The sequence below is a fragment of the Barbatula barbatula genome, assembly GCF_947034865.1.
Source record: "Barbatula barbatula genome assembly, chromosome: 19".
NCBI classification, from domain to species: domain Eukaryota; kingdom Metazoa; phylum Chordata; class Actinopteri; order Cypriniformes; family Nemacheilidae; genus Barbatula; species Barbatula barbatula.
The window spans coordinates 16,045,348-16,059,536 of NC_136782.1; the positions used below are offsets into that span (position 1 = coordinate 16,045,348).

Consider the following 14,189-nt stretch of genomic DNA (forward strand, 5'->3'; position numbering starts at 1 on the left):
CTTAACACTTTGGGAGTGTGGCGTGAGGCCAGGAATGCCCCCGCGTTGTGAGCTGTGGGCCGTACCAGCGTGACTGTCCTCTGGGCATCGCCGAGGTTTATTCATGATCCTCAGGCGTGTTCTGGATTCCTACTTTCAGAGAAGTGCAGATGATAGTGGGAACGTCAGAAGGAGCTGAATAGAGGATCCTCTGGGGGTGTTGAAGATGGTCACGAAACTTGACTAATTGATTAGATGCCACTTGGTGATTAGTTCGTTTGACTAGCCAGGAGTTATTGATTTTTCTTATATATTGAAGTCTTGATATTAGTGGCGATTTAATTCGCATCTGCTAAACAGTTTGCACTAGGGGTGGGCGATATGGACAAAAAATGATATCTAGATATTTTTTGCTATTTTAACGGTAACGATATCCATTAAAAATGTGTTTTTAAAAGTCTGAGTTACTTAATCACTGATGATATAATGGGCACAATGGTGAATGAAAACGGTGCTTATTTATTTTCTTTGAATTGTTTTTACTTGAATACTTACATGTTAAAGACATACATAATACTAATTGAATTAACAACATCAGTTTTCCCAAAACTGAACCACTTCGATGCAAGTGAGTTTGAGCCACGTTTAGCAACTAAGTCATCTGAAGTAGATTGCGAGGCTCTGGGTGTCTGCATGTTGTCTCCTTCTGTCAAATGTTTAGCATAACCACATTCGCTAACCGGTGTTGAACATGAGTGCGTCCATTGGAACATTGTAACTGACCCCTTAGATCGAAATTATCTATAATGATTTATGAGTTATGTTAACAATGGTCAAGAAGCACTTCCGGTTTCAGGTTCTGGGATCGAACCCATGAACTTGGCGTTGCTTGTGCCATGCTCTAACCACTGAACCACAGGAAAGCTGTTGGTTGTATCTTGTTCAAGTTTGTGTAGTTAAAAAAAACCAGGAAGATGTTCAAGTTTGTGTAGTTAAAAAAAACCAGGAAGATCTTCTGGTCTACAAGTTAACTGTTGCTAGTCAAGGTAAACTAAGGAGATTTTTTTATTTTATTGCTCAATTAGAATTGCTGCGTTTGCCATGAAGCTGGACATTTTTGCATTTTTACACTGGTTGTGTAAGATGCCCGTCAAGTTAAAAATTGTCCCAGCTTTTCGTACCACATTCCTGTATTATGATCAATTCTGTTTAGCCAATTAAATCCAAGAACATGTCCAATGTAAACACCCTCCTGAGAAACCTGTCCAATCTGCGTCAGGCGAGTCTGAAACCAGCCTTATTACAGACGCCTTCCTTAAACCTACTAAGCTATTGGGAGTGGCCCTTTTGGTGTAATTATCTGTCTCCTTATCCATTTCCTCAGCACAACAAACACCCTGTTTTTGGCCTTTTCAGGCTCGGACGTTTGATCAGCAGCTTTAGTATTTCTGTTCTGGCTTGCCTGAGCGTGATTGGTTCTCATGGAAGCGGGGAGGAAGTGGCCACAGCATGTGCCATTACTGGAAACATCCTCAACAAAGCTCCCTAGATAATAAGATCCATTTGTGTAAAGCATGTTTTGGTCTTTCTAAGTGGCTCTAAAGGCTGATTGGGAGTATTGTTATTATCTGAACAGATTTTTCCGCCTCATCCCCTAAAATTGAATTAGACAGAAACCTCAGGTCTGCACATCGATGCATTATTAGACCACATGCAGAGCCGGTATATATGACTGCTTAGAAATGGGATTGAAAATTAATAGAGATTGTGCTTCATATCAGAAAAAAATAAAACTAATTATAGTTATTTACTTATTACTTATTTGTAAGTAATTTAGTAATTTATTAGTTTTTCTAGGCTGCCTTTGTGCACAGATGCTGCGGACGAAGTCATGACATTCAGCTGCTATTTTAAACCAAATGCTGTTAAAAAAGTGCGTTAGACAACTTCTTGTCTGAGCACGTCCTTACTGATGCCTGCAATATAGTTACAATTCCCTGGAAACAACGCCATTGAACTTGGAGAACCCTTGGAATGTAGTCGCGAAAAGACAACGTTTTTGCACGGTGTGATGTCTTTATTCAGCAACCACGATCGCAAACAAACAAATGTAGTCAGGGCCCTATGAAATCTGTCAATTTTTCCCAAAATAATTTTTTTTCTGTTTTAATTTCTCCTACACAGGACACAGGAAGTTGCTGTTTATATGGGTCTATACTACATCTAATGGTTATACCTATTACATTTTTTATTTATCTCTCTCAGTAGCAACAATCTGCCTATGTATTGAATTTTAAATACCAAAAGGGAAATTAGTACAAGAAAACAATTGTATGAAGTTTTAGATAATTACTTGTTATTATTCTTATTATGATCCCCAATTATTACTGACTTGCCTATAACAATGTTTAAAACGCTGCAATCTCGAATGTCAGTCGTTTCATCAACCACAACACATTTTATTCCCACTGATTTTGTTCGGTACGGCTTCCATGTGTGTGTTGCTCGAAGACGCGAGGTAAGTGGGTTTGACGAAGGATGCTTTCATTTTGAGCCAACGATCCTCCATGCTTGCAGTACTTTATGAAAACTTTATGAGAGCTTAAGTATTTTTTATTGACTTGAGATCTTCAATGGCGCTTCCACAGTGAGGGCATTGGCGTATTGTTGCCAGATTGCAAACATAAGCGCTCGTACAGCTGAGAAGGCTCACACAAGAATCTGTAATCTTTATCTTCAAATTTTTTGACAAAGACTTAAGAGTCAGGTAAGTTCATAATTTTACGTCAATTATATTGTAGTCTTAGTCTTAGTAACGAAAAGAAAGGCCATTAAATGACAACTAATACAAAATGAATATGCACACTACACAGACATGTATTATAAACACACACTTATTTTAGATGTGATTAATCACGATTAATCGTTTGACAGCCCTTATATTTATATAGACAAATTATTTTACTGTTATTTGTTATGAATACTTTGGGTTTAAAAAGAGACGAGAGAAAAGTAACAGATCATTTATATATTTTTTTAATCCTTTAATGAACAAGGTGTTCATGCAATAAGCATGTGATTTAATATGTACATTTTTGGTTTAATTTCTCGCAAAATAATGCGATCTACAATATGATATGATGACAATAATACAATATATACAATAATAAAAATCAACGATTTGTCAACAAATGACCGCCTTAACTAAAGTGCTTGAAAATAACTAAAATGCACTTTAAACCACATCCTTATGTAAACCCTCCCTTAGATTAAGCGTTCCAAGTTTGCCATCTGATCTATTTTATCAGTTTATGACTTGTACTATGTCCTCTGACTGTTGGCACAGGCTGACGAATGCATGTGAGGTGTCTACTAGCAAGAAGCCCATGATGCCATCAGTGTAAAAGAGAGTGAGAGGACTGAAGTGGCCGAGCTCTCCACCTCAGGGCGTGACTCCGTCACTGTTATCAGTATTCAAAACCTTCATTCGCAGTTGTGGCACATGCACACACCCACCGAGAGCGTGGACAGAGCTAGAACCAGAGCCCAAGTCTTCACTGGCACTTGGTGTAATGAGTGCTGCTCGGGGGCCTCAGTCTGGAAATTAACCGTACAGATACGCTGCCAAACAAGCCATAATCGGAGTCTCTTTCGCTCTCTTACTTTTTCCCATGATGCACTGAAAATTTCCAGCAGTAAACACACTGTGCGTGATCCATTGGCGTTTTGTCTCTGCTCTGGCAGGCTCTGTATGATATAGGCTTGGGAATCAGGAACCAATTGTAATTCCAAATGAGTTCTATTAAAAAATTTGTTCTGGAATGATTGAAATGACTTTTGGTTTTGTTAACAGTTCTTGTACACAAAATTATTATTAAGTTATATTAATAATATAATCTTTTAAAATGATTAAAAACAGATTTTTGTCAGTGGGACATATTTAGAGAATGGTCAAAAATTGACATATTATTTTCGTTAAGTAAACTTAAAATAAAAATTATAATTTGTTAATTAAATACTTATATTAACTTAATATTTTGGTTGAGTTCTACTTGACATATTTGAGTTACTGATGTTTTACTTCCTTTTTTACTTGCATTTTCACAATTAAAACGTTTTAATTCATTGCTTTCACAGCTTTAAAATTTACTCAGTTTTTGACTGTTAATTGTTTCATGTAAATCAACGTTACGTTGTTTTTTGTGTACGTCTGTATTCTTCCAGCACTTCCAGAAGAAACAAAGAACGAACATTTAAGTGTGACCTGAGTTGCAAATGTGAAAGACTCTTATGGTATTATTCCTTTTTAAGCTGTAATCTGTAACGTTTTTGGTTAAAGATGCACAAAAGCAAACGCAATTGCCTGAAAATCTGTGTTTTGATGATTTTAAAGTTGACCTGTTGGCTACAATAACGCAGGAAATGTTCGTTTTGACGTAATTTGACCTTTCTCTAACCCAAAAAGAAATTATTCTCACTGATGTTATTGACAACCTCTATATGATTCTTTCTTCTACATTTCTTCTATATATTTTGAAAATGTGTGTCCATACAATGACAGGGGGTCCAATGTTCTTAAAAATATTTTGTTATGGTTTTTACAGAAGAAAGTCACCATGTTTTCATAGCTGGTTAGTTGTACTCCAGTTCAAGCTTTCCTTCATGAGGCAGCCTCCTACCTTCTTTCAACCTGAAAATCCCTCTCTCCAAATGACTGCTGTTGTTGGTCACCATATGGTCAAGCCTTCTGATCCTATTTGAGTGGGTTTACCTGAGGGGTTGAGTGGGGTTGTGCAGGACGGTGTATTGTTGGGGGCAGGGTTGCATGGAATGTGAGTATTTTAATGCGGCCGGGGCGGGGGGCAGATGCAGGACTTGCCCTTGGCGCACTGGTGTTCCTCCCATCGTAGGCATGTGGGACCCATAGCGCGGAGAACATCACAGCAGTGCCGCTGGTTACAGCTGCTTGACTGTGACCCTTGGGACATTCATGCACAAATACTCATACATAGAGTAGTATAGCCAGAGGGGCATGTACTTCAGAATCGGTCTAGTTTCACTAATAAGCTCGTTGATGTCCAAAGTTGCAGGTTGACCTTAGGAAATGTCTGAATTGCGTGAGGACAGTTTTGATGTGAAAGAATAAAAGTTACGTTTGTTAGGGGTGAGGTATGCATTGTCTGCTGCACTAATGTTATCAAATGCAATTGCAAAAGTACTGTTTGCAAAAATGTCATGACAGAAAATGTTTTTGACACACAAAGCACGTAAGATCAGTTTCTGTACATTTAATAGCTTAGCTGAATGGTAAAGTGAAGTCGCTCTGTGTGAAACCGCACCAGTTACACTACAGGGACCGGTGAAAGAGCCTGGCATGTAGCGCTTTTGTATTTAATGTCCTCAGAGAGCTACTGTGCATATGCTCGCTCGCTCTCCCTCCGTCTCTCGCACGATCTATGCGAGCTTTGTTTTCTCATCCTCTGGGGTGCTTTGAAGGGAGATGAAATAAAATATTTGATTTGGGTTGTGGAAGGAACAAAACAAATATGAGGATGAATTAGAGAAAAGCTTTCATGTACCCCTTACGGTTAATACCGCCCCCCAAATTAATACTTTCCCCTAAATTTTCCAATGGCCCTCCAATTGTCTGCTAGGGTTTCTCAGACGCTGAGGGCACACAAAAGTGTTGCACTTAATCCATTATCTGCTATCTTCTCTGTGGGTCTCCAGCATCTCCCTCTGATCTATTCTGACAGGGGCACTGGTGTGTTTGTCTGGGTGTGTTTCTAGTGAACATACATCTGAATTATGGTAGTAATCCAAAAATGTTTTGGTCGTTCCTATTTACACTTCATTGGTAACAATTAGATTGTATATGTTGATCGTTCATCCCAAAATGAAAATTTTGTCATTTATTCTAGGGCTGTGCAATGTGGGGAAAATATATATTTAAATTTTTTTTGACAGACGTTGCGATTGCGATTTGATTTGCGATTCAATTTTTCTAAGTCAAGCTTCAGCTCAATATTGTCAATAGGGTCACTATACCCATGCTGTGCTTCACACTACTGAAATAAAACCATAAAAAACATTTTAGAAATTCTTATTGTTTCCATTAAAACTTCACTTTGAAGTATGTTTTGGGCATTATTCAAACAGGAAGTTTTTCTTTTGGTTGCCAACAGCCAGATTACATCACACCAATAGAATCCAAATACCAGTGTACACTAATATAGTTTCCATTAAAACAGATCGTGATTCGATTTCGATTAATCGTTCAATCATAATGTACTCACCCTCTTGTCATTTCAAACCTGTGTGACTTTCTCTCTTTCGCTGAACACAAAATAAGATATTTTGAAGAAAGTTGGTAACCGAATAGCATCGCCACCCATTCGCTTCTAAGGCGACAATCTTTTACTGTTTAGGTTCAAAATGAACACAATTTATTTTTTCAGTTTGACGTCATTTGACTTCAACCCATGTAAAGATAAGTCATTTATTCGAATTACATCTGTTTCGAACAGAGATGGCGATAGAGAGTCAAGTTACACATTGCGCCTTTGAACAGCTTTCGTTTACTTGGTCTCAGAAAAAGCAGACGGTTGCCTTCTGAGAAGAACTTTGTTCATTTTAAGTTATTTTGAAGACTTTAAAGACACCTTAGCATTCATTAGCAAAATGACACTGTTAACATGTTTTCAATAAGGCCATTTCCATTTTCTTCACTCCCAGGTTTACTCTTGCTGCACGTGTTAAAACTATAAGCTACATGTGGGCGGCGCATGTTGAGGAATTAAAATAGTAGTTTAGCAGCCGTGACACGGGGAATGACTTGTAATTTCAAGCGAATGTTCCTCCTTGATGGCCATTATTTAAAATCATTTTTCGAAAGGGCCTGTGAAAGCAATTAAATTATTTTTCTCTGAGAATCATTTGCGCTGTAATAGTTTTTCCCAGCAATGTAGGCAATAATGGCAAACGGGGAGACTATATGTTATTGTTCTCTGTATTGTGCGCACCCACGCATGTATCTGTGACCGCACATTGCTAGATGTCCACGTTTACAGCGTCTTCCTTACTACTTTTAAAGGGTGTGATTTCTTTGGTCTTTTGTTAAGAGAGGGTTAGTCAAATAGGCTCATTTAACTTTTTGCTGATTAGAAACCATTTCTCTTTCTCTTTTATTCTCTCCCTTTCTCTTTTGCCTCCCCTTTGTCATGTTCTTCCTTCTTTCATTTGAACAACAAGGGAGTATGGATTGTTTCTGTTATTTACAGCTCTAGTACCATTGCTTATTTGTGTGCAATGTCTTTCTACCAGCTGAACGTGCTCCGTGAACACAACGGGAAGAATAGATGAATTGAGTTTTTTTTCCGATCGCCGGTTGTTTGTCGTTGCCCCGCCGTGGGCTTCTATAATACAGAGATTCTGTTAAACTCATGGCTCCGGCTTTACAGCTGTTGTTACATGTAAAGCTAAACTGAGCGCTCTCTACATGAGAAGCACTTTTTGTAAGACTCCAGATAAAAGCATCTGAAGTATTCCTTACATTATAAATGTGAGATGTCTATCTAGCATACAGCCATCCGTTGACAGAGTTCATCAGAAAATACCGGCCCACTGGACATTTGCTGCTCTGTGGTAAAATAGTTTGTGCTCTTTTGAAGGGATTTGTTGGATCCTGACATTCGTAATTGTTTTGGGAATGAGTTGTTACTGAAAAATTCATGCATGAATCGTTTTAGCCAAATAGTGACTCACTGATCCGAATTGAATTGAATCCCTAACAATTCAAAGAACTCAGTTCTTCCCTCAATCATTTTCTGCCTTCTCTTTACTGTCTGTATCAGTGAAAGGGCTTTAAAATTGAATATGAGCTGAAGGGAGTTCGTACTAATGGCACATTTAGATATGAATGAATTAAACATACAGTGCACGCATTTATTACAAGTGCTGTGGCCATGTTGTTATTTGATGTGGAAAGATGAGTAGAACCCACCATCAGTGCAGGCTGTGTGTGATAGTCAACTGCGCGGGTCACTCGCGTCTCTGATGTTTCACGCTGTCGCGGACTCGCACCACACACAGCGTGAGCGCATTACTACGAGTAGCTGTTTGCTGGGACAGATTTCTTGAGCCCGAACAATTTCATATATGAGATGTTTAAAATGAAACTGACGTTCAGGAAACTTCATTTATCTGTGAATTACTTGTTGAGACAGCGCTGGATAATTTCAAATCCATTCACAGCAAGAACAAACAACAGGCGAATGTTCTTGTTAAGTTTTATTTGATGTTATATTTACATGTGTTGTGTGTACATGAGGAAAAGTGTCCTTAACGTAATAACAGGCTTTTAGTTTTGCTTTAATGTATAACAATGTCAACAAATAAATCTATACCTTTTGACAAGAACTATTTCTGTTTGTTCAAAGGAATTCAGATTACAGTCTCTCTATTTAGCACCAAAAATAGAGAGAATTTTCAGTCAAGGGCTACAGTAAAAAAAGTTAGTCTTGAGCCCTGTAAATGATAACTGGGTCAATGACCTAAATTTACTGCCAGCTAGAAAACGATTGGTCGAAGCCACTATAAGCGTTAAAAACATGTATTTTAATAGCTGTGGATTGTTGGACAAGTGCATTGGTGTCTGACTTATGACATATATACGTGGGGCTCTTCCACATCGATTTTCAGGATTTCTGTTTCAGGCAGTCTGCTTGTAGTTTTAACATTTGAACAGCTTTTTGATAAGGATACGAAGATATTATGTTCACGTTCAGCAATTTTAAGCAGTAACAGTGTGACACTCTATATTTGATGTAATATTTTAAGCCGGTCAATGAACTCATTAAATTCTAATAAACGTGCATGTCAATGGCTACATGGCTTACATTTATATATTTGTCAGATGCTCTTATCCAAAGCGACGGTTCATTGCACTCCTTGGGATTCAGACCCATGGCACCATACTGGCATACTCTATATATTTGTCATAATGAAGGACTTTAAAAAATATATATATTTTGTCAACCTTTGTCTAAGAAAACTATGATGTATTGTGTTTTTATTACATAGACACGGAGGCACACCTTTAACCCGTGTAGCCAATTTCAATTGAAACGCATATGTTTTTTTTAACAGACTTACATTTGTATTCAGTCTAATCTCTTCACTTTTTGAATGGTATTGTAAATATACATTTTAACATAAGGCTTTGAGGTTGAACTCTATGAACTTTATTTTTACATGATTTTATTCTTTTTAAATTTTTATCGAACTATATAGATAATAGACATTAAAGCAAATGGTTTTATGTCCTATTAAATTCCCATTCTCATTTTATTTTGGGCTTTATTTGCTGTGATTTGGAGCTGAAAGAAAGTTTTGTAACCGACTGTACCTTTTGGCTTTGCTGGAAAAGAGAGGTAAAGAACTTTCACAATGGCATCTTGTTCTGAGGACTTGTGGAAGTGTTGCATGAAGCGTGCAGGGCCTTCAGATTAACTGACACGATCTGCTTTTGATTCATTATGCAGGCATATGCTAATCCTTGCTAGGCTAATTCAGAAACAACTTTCGTTGCCCCCCCATCTCCAGGGGACCGGAGTATTAAACAGTCTGTGTGCGTAGCGACTCTGACGCAAACGCAGCCTGACGTGCCAGTTTTAGCTCTGGCCCTCAGCATCGCTCTTCACCCTTTTGACAGGGAGTGTGTATTACCGGATCAGACACTGCGGTTATTTAAGATGGGAGAAGAATCTGTGCAGAGGGTCAGAAAAGAGGACAGCCTGTGTAGATTCATTTTGAAAATCAAAGTAACTAAGAATGGAGAGCTGTGTGGCACTGCCAAAACTCTCAAATCACAGTATCCTCCCCAGAGGTTAAAAAGCAGATTTTCATATCGTTCTGTGACCTCAAATATATTTGGCATAGATCAACAATGTCTAGTCCTTCATCAAAATGGTGCTCATGATTCCTTGCGTGTGCCAAGAGCGCCTGTCATCTTTCGACAGCCCATTAAGTATTGATGGTATTAAATAAGCTGTAAATTGTCAAACATCTCCACACATTGAGTCCCAGTCCCAGACTGTTTTTTTAGCTGTGCCAGACAATGTTAAACAGTGTGGAGTATGACATGTGACTCACCTTGCACCCTTGTTTCTGAAGATATTGCTTATGACTTTAGTCAAAGTCCCTTTAAAGGAATTGTTCACTTTCAACATACATTTTAATGATAATTTACTTTTAATGATTAATTGTTAATGTATTTTTTTCTTTAGTCGAAAAGAAATTAAGGTTTTTGATAAAAACATTCCAGGATTATTCTCCATATAGTGGACTTCAATGGACTCCAAACGGTTGAAAGTCAAAATTACAGTTTCATTGCAGCTTCAAAGGGCTTTAAAAGATACCAGAAGATGAATAAGGGTCTTATCTCAGCAAAACGATCGGTCATTTTCTAAAAAAAAAGAAATACGAGTAAATCTGCTACTGGATTTCGTCCATCGAGAACTGAATTCCTTTCCAGTGGCCATTGCTAACAATTAAGGCAGATTTGAATGCCATTTTGAGGTTGGTCAGTCATTGGAGCCCTGCCCTCTTGACCGGAAGTAAAGAGAGGTCTATTTGAGGGAGGAGGAGGCTAACGTTTTTGATTAAAGATTATGAGGATGCACGAAAAAAAAAAGTGCACCTAAAAGTAACTTACAACACTACAATATTCCATTAAAATATATATAATGACTTTATTTAGATTTCATGCCATCTTTCGGTGGCGACCCAACACAGTACCAAAATTGTTTATTGTACATGCTTGTGTTTCATGCGCTCAACAGCCAATAATTCACTACAAAAACACAATGTGGTTGACATTAAACCAGATTTAGCTTTGTTGCTAGTTAACCCACATATAATGTATTTTGGGTCATGTTTTATATGTTTTTGTTTGTGGTTTTCTGGGATGAGAGAATGTCACGCAAACTGTTCACCTCTGACTAATTTCTCTGGCTTTTACAAAGTGGCAGATGAATTTGTGGAAAAATACAATACAATAGAATTTAATTTGAAACGTAGCCTTTGGTGTCGACCACAATAAATGTTAATTTCCTGTCATAACTATGCACCAATTTCATAACTAGTTTTTGAAATATTTGCACTGAAGTTGATGTTTTTGTGGCAAATTGGTCGTGAATTTTTGGGTCACGACCCTCCATTGCACTGAATTGCGCAGAATTCTCAAGTGCCGTTCTGAGTGCACTGAACAGAGATTTCTGTTTTCTGATGAGTTGAGTTCTGAGAGAAAAACGTAACAATTTTACAATCCCAGTATAGACTCCAGGGCTGTCAGAACTGTGCTGTGTGCCTTCATCCTCGCAAGGCGCTGAGGAATTTACCAAACACTTAGAAGACCATTTCTTTAGCTACAGCGTAAAAAAGCATAACTGTTTTCTTCTCTGAATTGGTTAAAAGACTGTATTTGTTGGCTCTAAGCCCAGCATGCTTTGCCGCTTCTAAAATACATCCTCACTGTGTGTTTGCCACTCCCTGAAATCTTGTTGGATTTCTAAATATAGACGATTCTTTAAATGTGCCATTGTCTGGCTGTATGTGAATTTGGTCAATGATAAATTATGAATGACTGGCTGGCCTCCGATTACAGGGGGATCTCTATAGGTTTTGCACAATTCCCAACATTCATCCTCAAACAAAAACATCTGATTACAAAAAAGGCATTTTATTGCGAGATATGCTTCAGCGAGAATCGGCCAAGGCTGTTTAAGTAGGACTTGTGACACGGCTCGCCTTTCTGTGCTTTGGGCGAGATTTTCATCAGCCTTTTGTTGTTTGCACTGACTGTTATTATATTGATACAAAACGGGGCAATTTGTCGGTGATATAGATCTGCATGAATTAGCCGAGTAGAATCAATATCCGTTGAGACAAGAATTCAGCTCTTGTAGTATTCATGAGATGATTCGCTCAATCAAGACGTTTCATAGCACAACAGTTTTTGTTTGCTTTGAGAAAGTTCACATTTCACCTTGAGCTGGCATCCAAGAAGTTATTTTATAATCTCGTTGACCGAGTTTGCAAGTTCTTGTTTCCATGAAAACCATGCAATTGTATAGTCGCACAGTGGATGGCCTATTCGTTTGTTAGTCAATGAACATGCTGGAAGACAAATGCAACTTGGAAACTATTTTGGTAATTAATTAATTTTTAGAAAATATTTTTTTATGCATTTTTACTTTTAAAACCGTGATAAAGAAAGATAATGGATAGCATTGGGAGAGGTCTGCGTGTGGTTATGTATACTGTAAATCTTGCACATATTTCAAAATTTACTCCCGTATGACTTTAATAAAAACAGGTCTACAGAAAACTGCAAAATAAAATGCTATGGGCCATTCCATGCTAAGTTTTCACCATACCGAAAGGTCACATGTTTAACCACACCTTTTGTATTTTTAAGGCAAATGTTTCCATAACGGTCCATATTCCTCCTCATAGATTCTAAAAAGAGTTAACCCCAGTTTTTTGGGGTATTATTGCTGCTTTGCCAATTTGAATTCACTGCAATTCTACAAAGTATGTTATTGCTCTAAAACTACTTTTTTGTCACATTAACGTAACTTTTAAAATGTAAAACTTGTGCCTAGACTTAAGTATTTTTTTAGTAAAATACTCAAATATTCATATTAAATCATTTGTTGGTAAAATTATATCACAAGTTTTGAAAATGTCACATTTATAACGCTGGAATTGACCCTAAACGTTTTCTTTCAGGTTGATCAACTGTCCTTAGTCTACTAGTATCAAAGAAATTTGTCCAGTGTACTCTGAAAGACCTTAAAGGAATACTTCAGGCTTAAATAAAAATGTCCCCATGTTTTACTTACCCTCTAGGCATCATTAGTGAATGTGACTTGCTTCTTGAAGAATAATGCAGTCTGAGTTTTAATACCATGTATACGTTACATCCAAGCGGTAGAATGGTAGTGAATGGAGGGCAATTTTTTGAAGCTCCAAAAAGTGCATCCATCGATCAAAGAACTGCTGGTCTTAACATAGGTCTTGTGAAGCGAATCGATGCTTTTAAGAGAAAAATCCATATTGACAATGCTATTAACGATAATGTCTGAGATCCGCTGCAGGCGAAGAGAGGCTTATTTATCCGCTAAATGATGTTGACGAAAGCACCCGCCCAGGGGAGGCAGTGTTTCTATTGGCTGAAAACGAATAATGCTGTGTTCGTCACAAGAACTTACGACATGCCTGCGTCATTTGCCGGAAAAACAAGCCTCTCTTTTGCCTGCAGCGGAGCTTTGTGAAGACCACGTTGTCCCCCATTCACTCCCATTCTACTGCTTGTAAATAAAAGTAAACGTGGTATTATAACTCTGACTAGTGTTGTAAAAAGTCCTGGTACTTTGGGTCCAAGTCGGTACCAAAAAATAAAAAAGTTGGCTGTACCTAATTTTCATAAGACCACAAGAGATTCGCACAAAAATACTTCAGTTTAAGGTCATATCACGAAAAAAAACGAACAGAGTTTTGGGGTGAAAGGAGAAAAACATCCGGATCTAATTGACGACTGAAATTTTGGTACCGTGACAACACGAACTCCGACTGCATTATACTCCAAGAAGAAAGTCATATTCACTTACGATGTCTAGAAAGAAAGTAAAACATGGGAACATTTTGATTCAAGCCTGAAGTATCCCTTTAAATCAACCCTCACTCAAGGGATATTTTTATAGAGGACGCGTGCATGTGATCTTTGAGAAAGAATTTTTTTTTTCGAAGTACTTGAGTAATCTTTCTCCTTTCAAAAGCATTTCATCTTTGAATAGCCAGTAATTAAAAGTGGAGAAGGAGAGACGGAAGGAGAAAGAGAGGGAGATCTGTCTTTTTTAGATGTCTTGTTCCGCTATCTCCAGGAAGTGCTTTATGTGTGTGAGTGTCCGTGTACTGAAGAGTTGCCTGGGAGCTCGGGTGCAGGCGTCAGGCGGGCTCACGTGGCCCGTGTTGTCGTTTTCTCTGGCACCTGGAGACAGCGGGGGAGTGGGGGGTTGCAACATAGCTGCTGACATGGCTTTAATGAGTTAAATTACAACCCCCTCCCACATGCACTTCACTCCTGTTGCTCTGTAAACAGTCAGTAAATCTAGAAGAATCAATTTTTAGTCTATAATTAATCTATA

The 14,189-nt window shown here is 38.0% G+C and overlaps 1 protein-coding gene across 2 annotated transcripts in view; it reads left to right on the forward strand.

Moving 5' to 3' along the window:
- nlk2 (nemo-like kinase, type 2) overlaps positions 1-14,189 on the forward strand; it is a 59,114-nt gene that overhangs the window by 10,491 nt on the left and 34,434 nt on the right. The window lies entirely within an intron of this gene.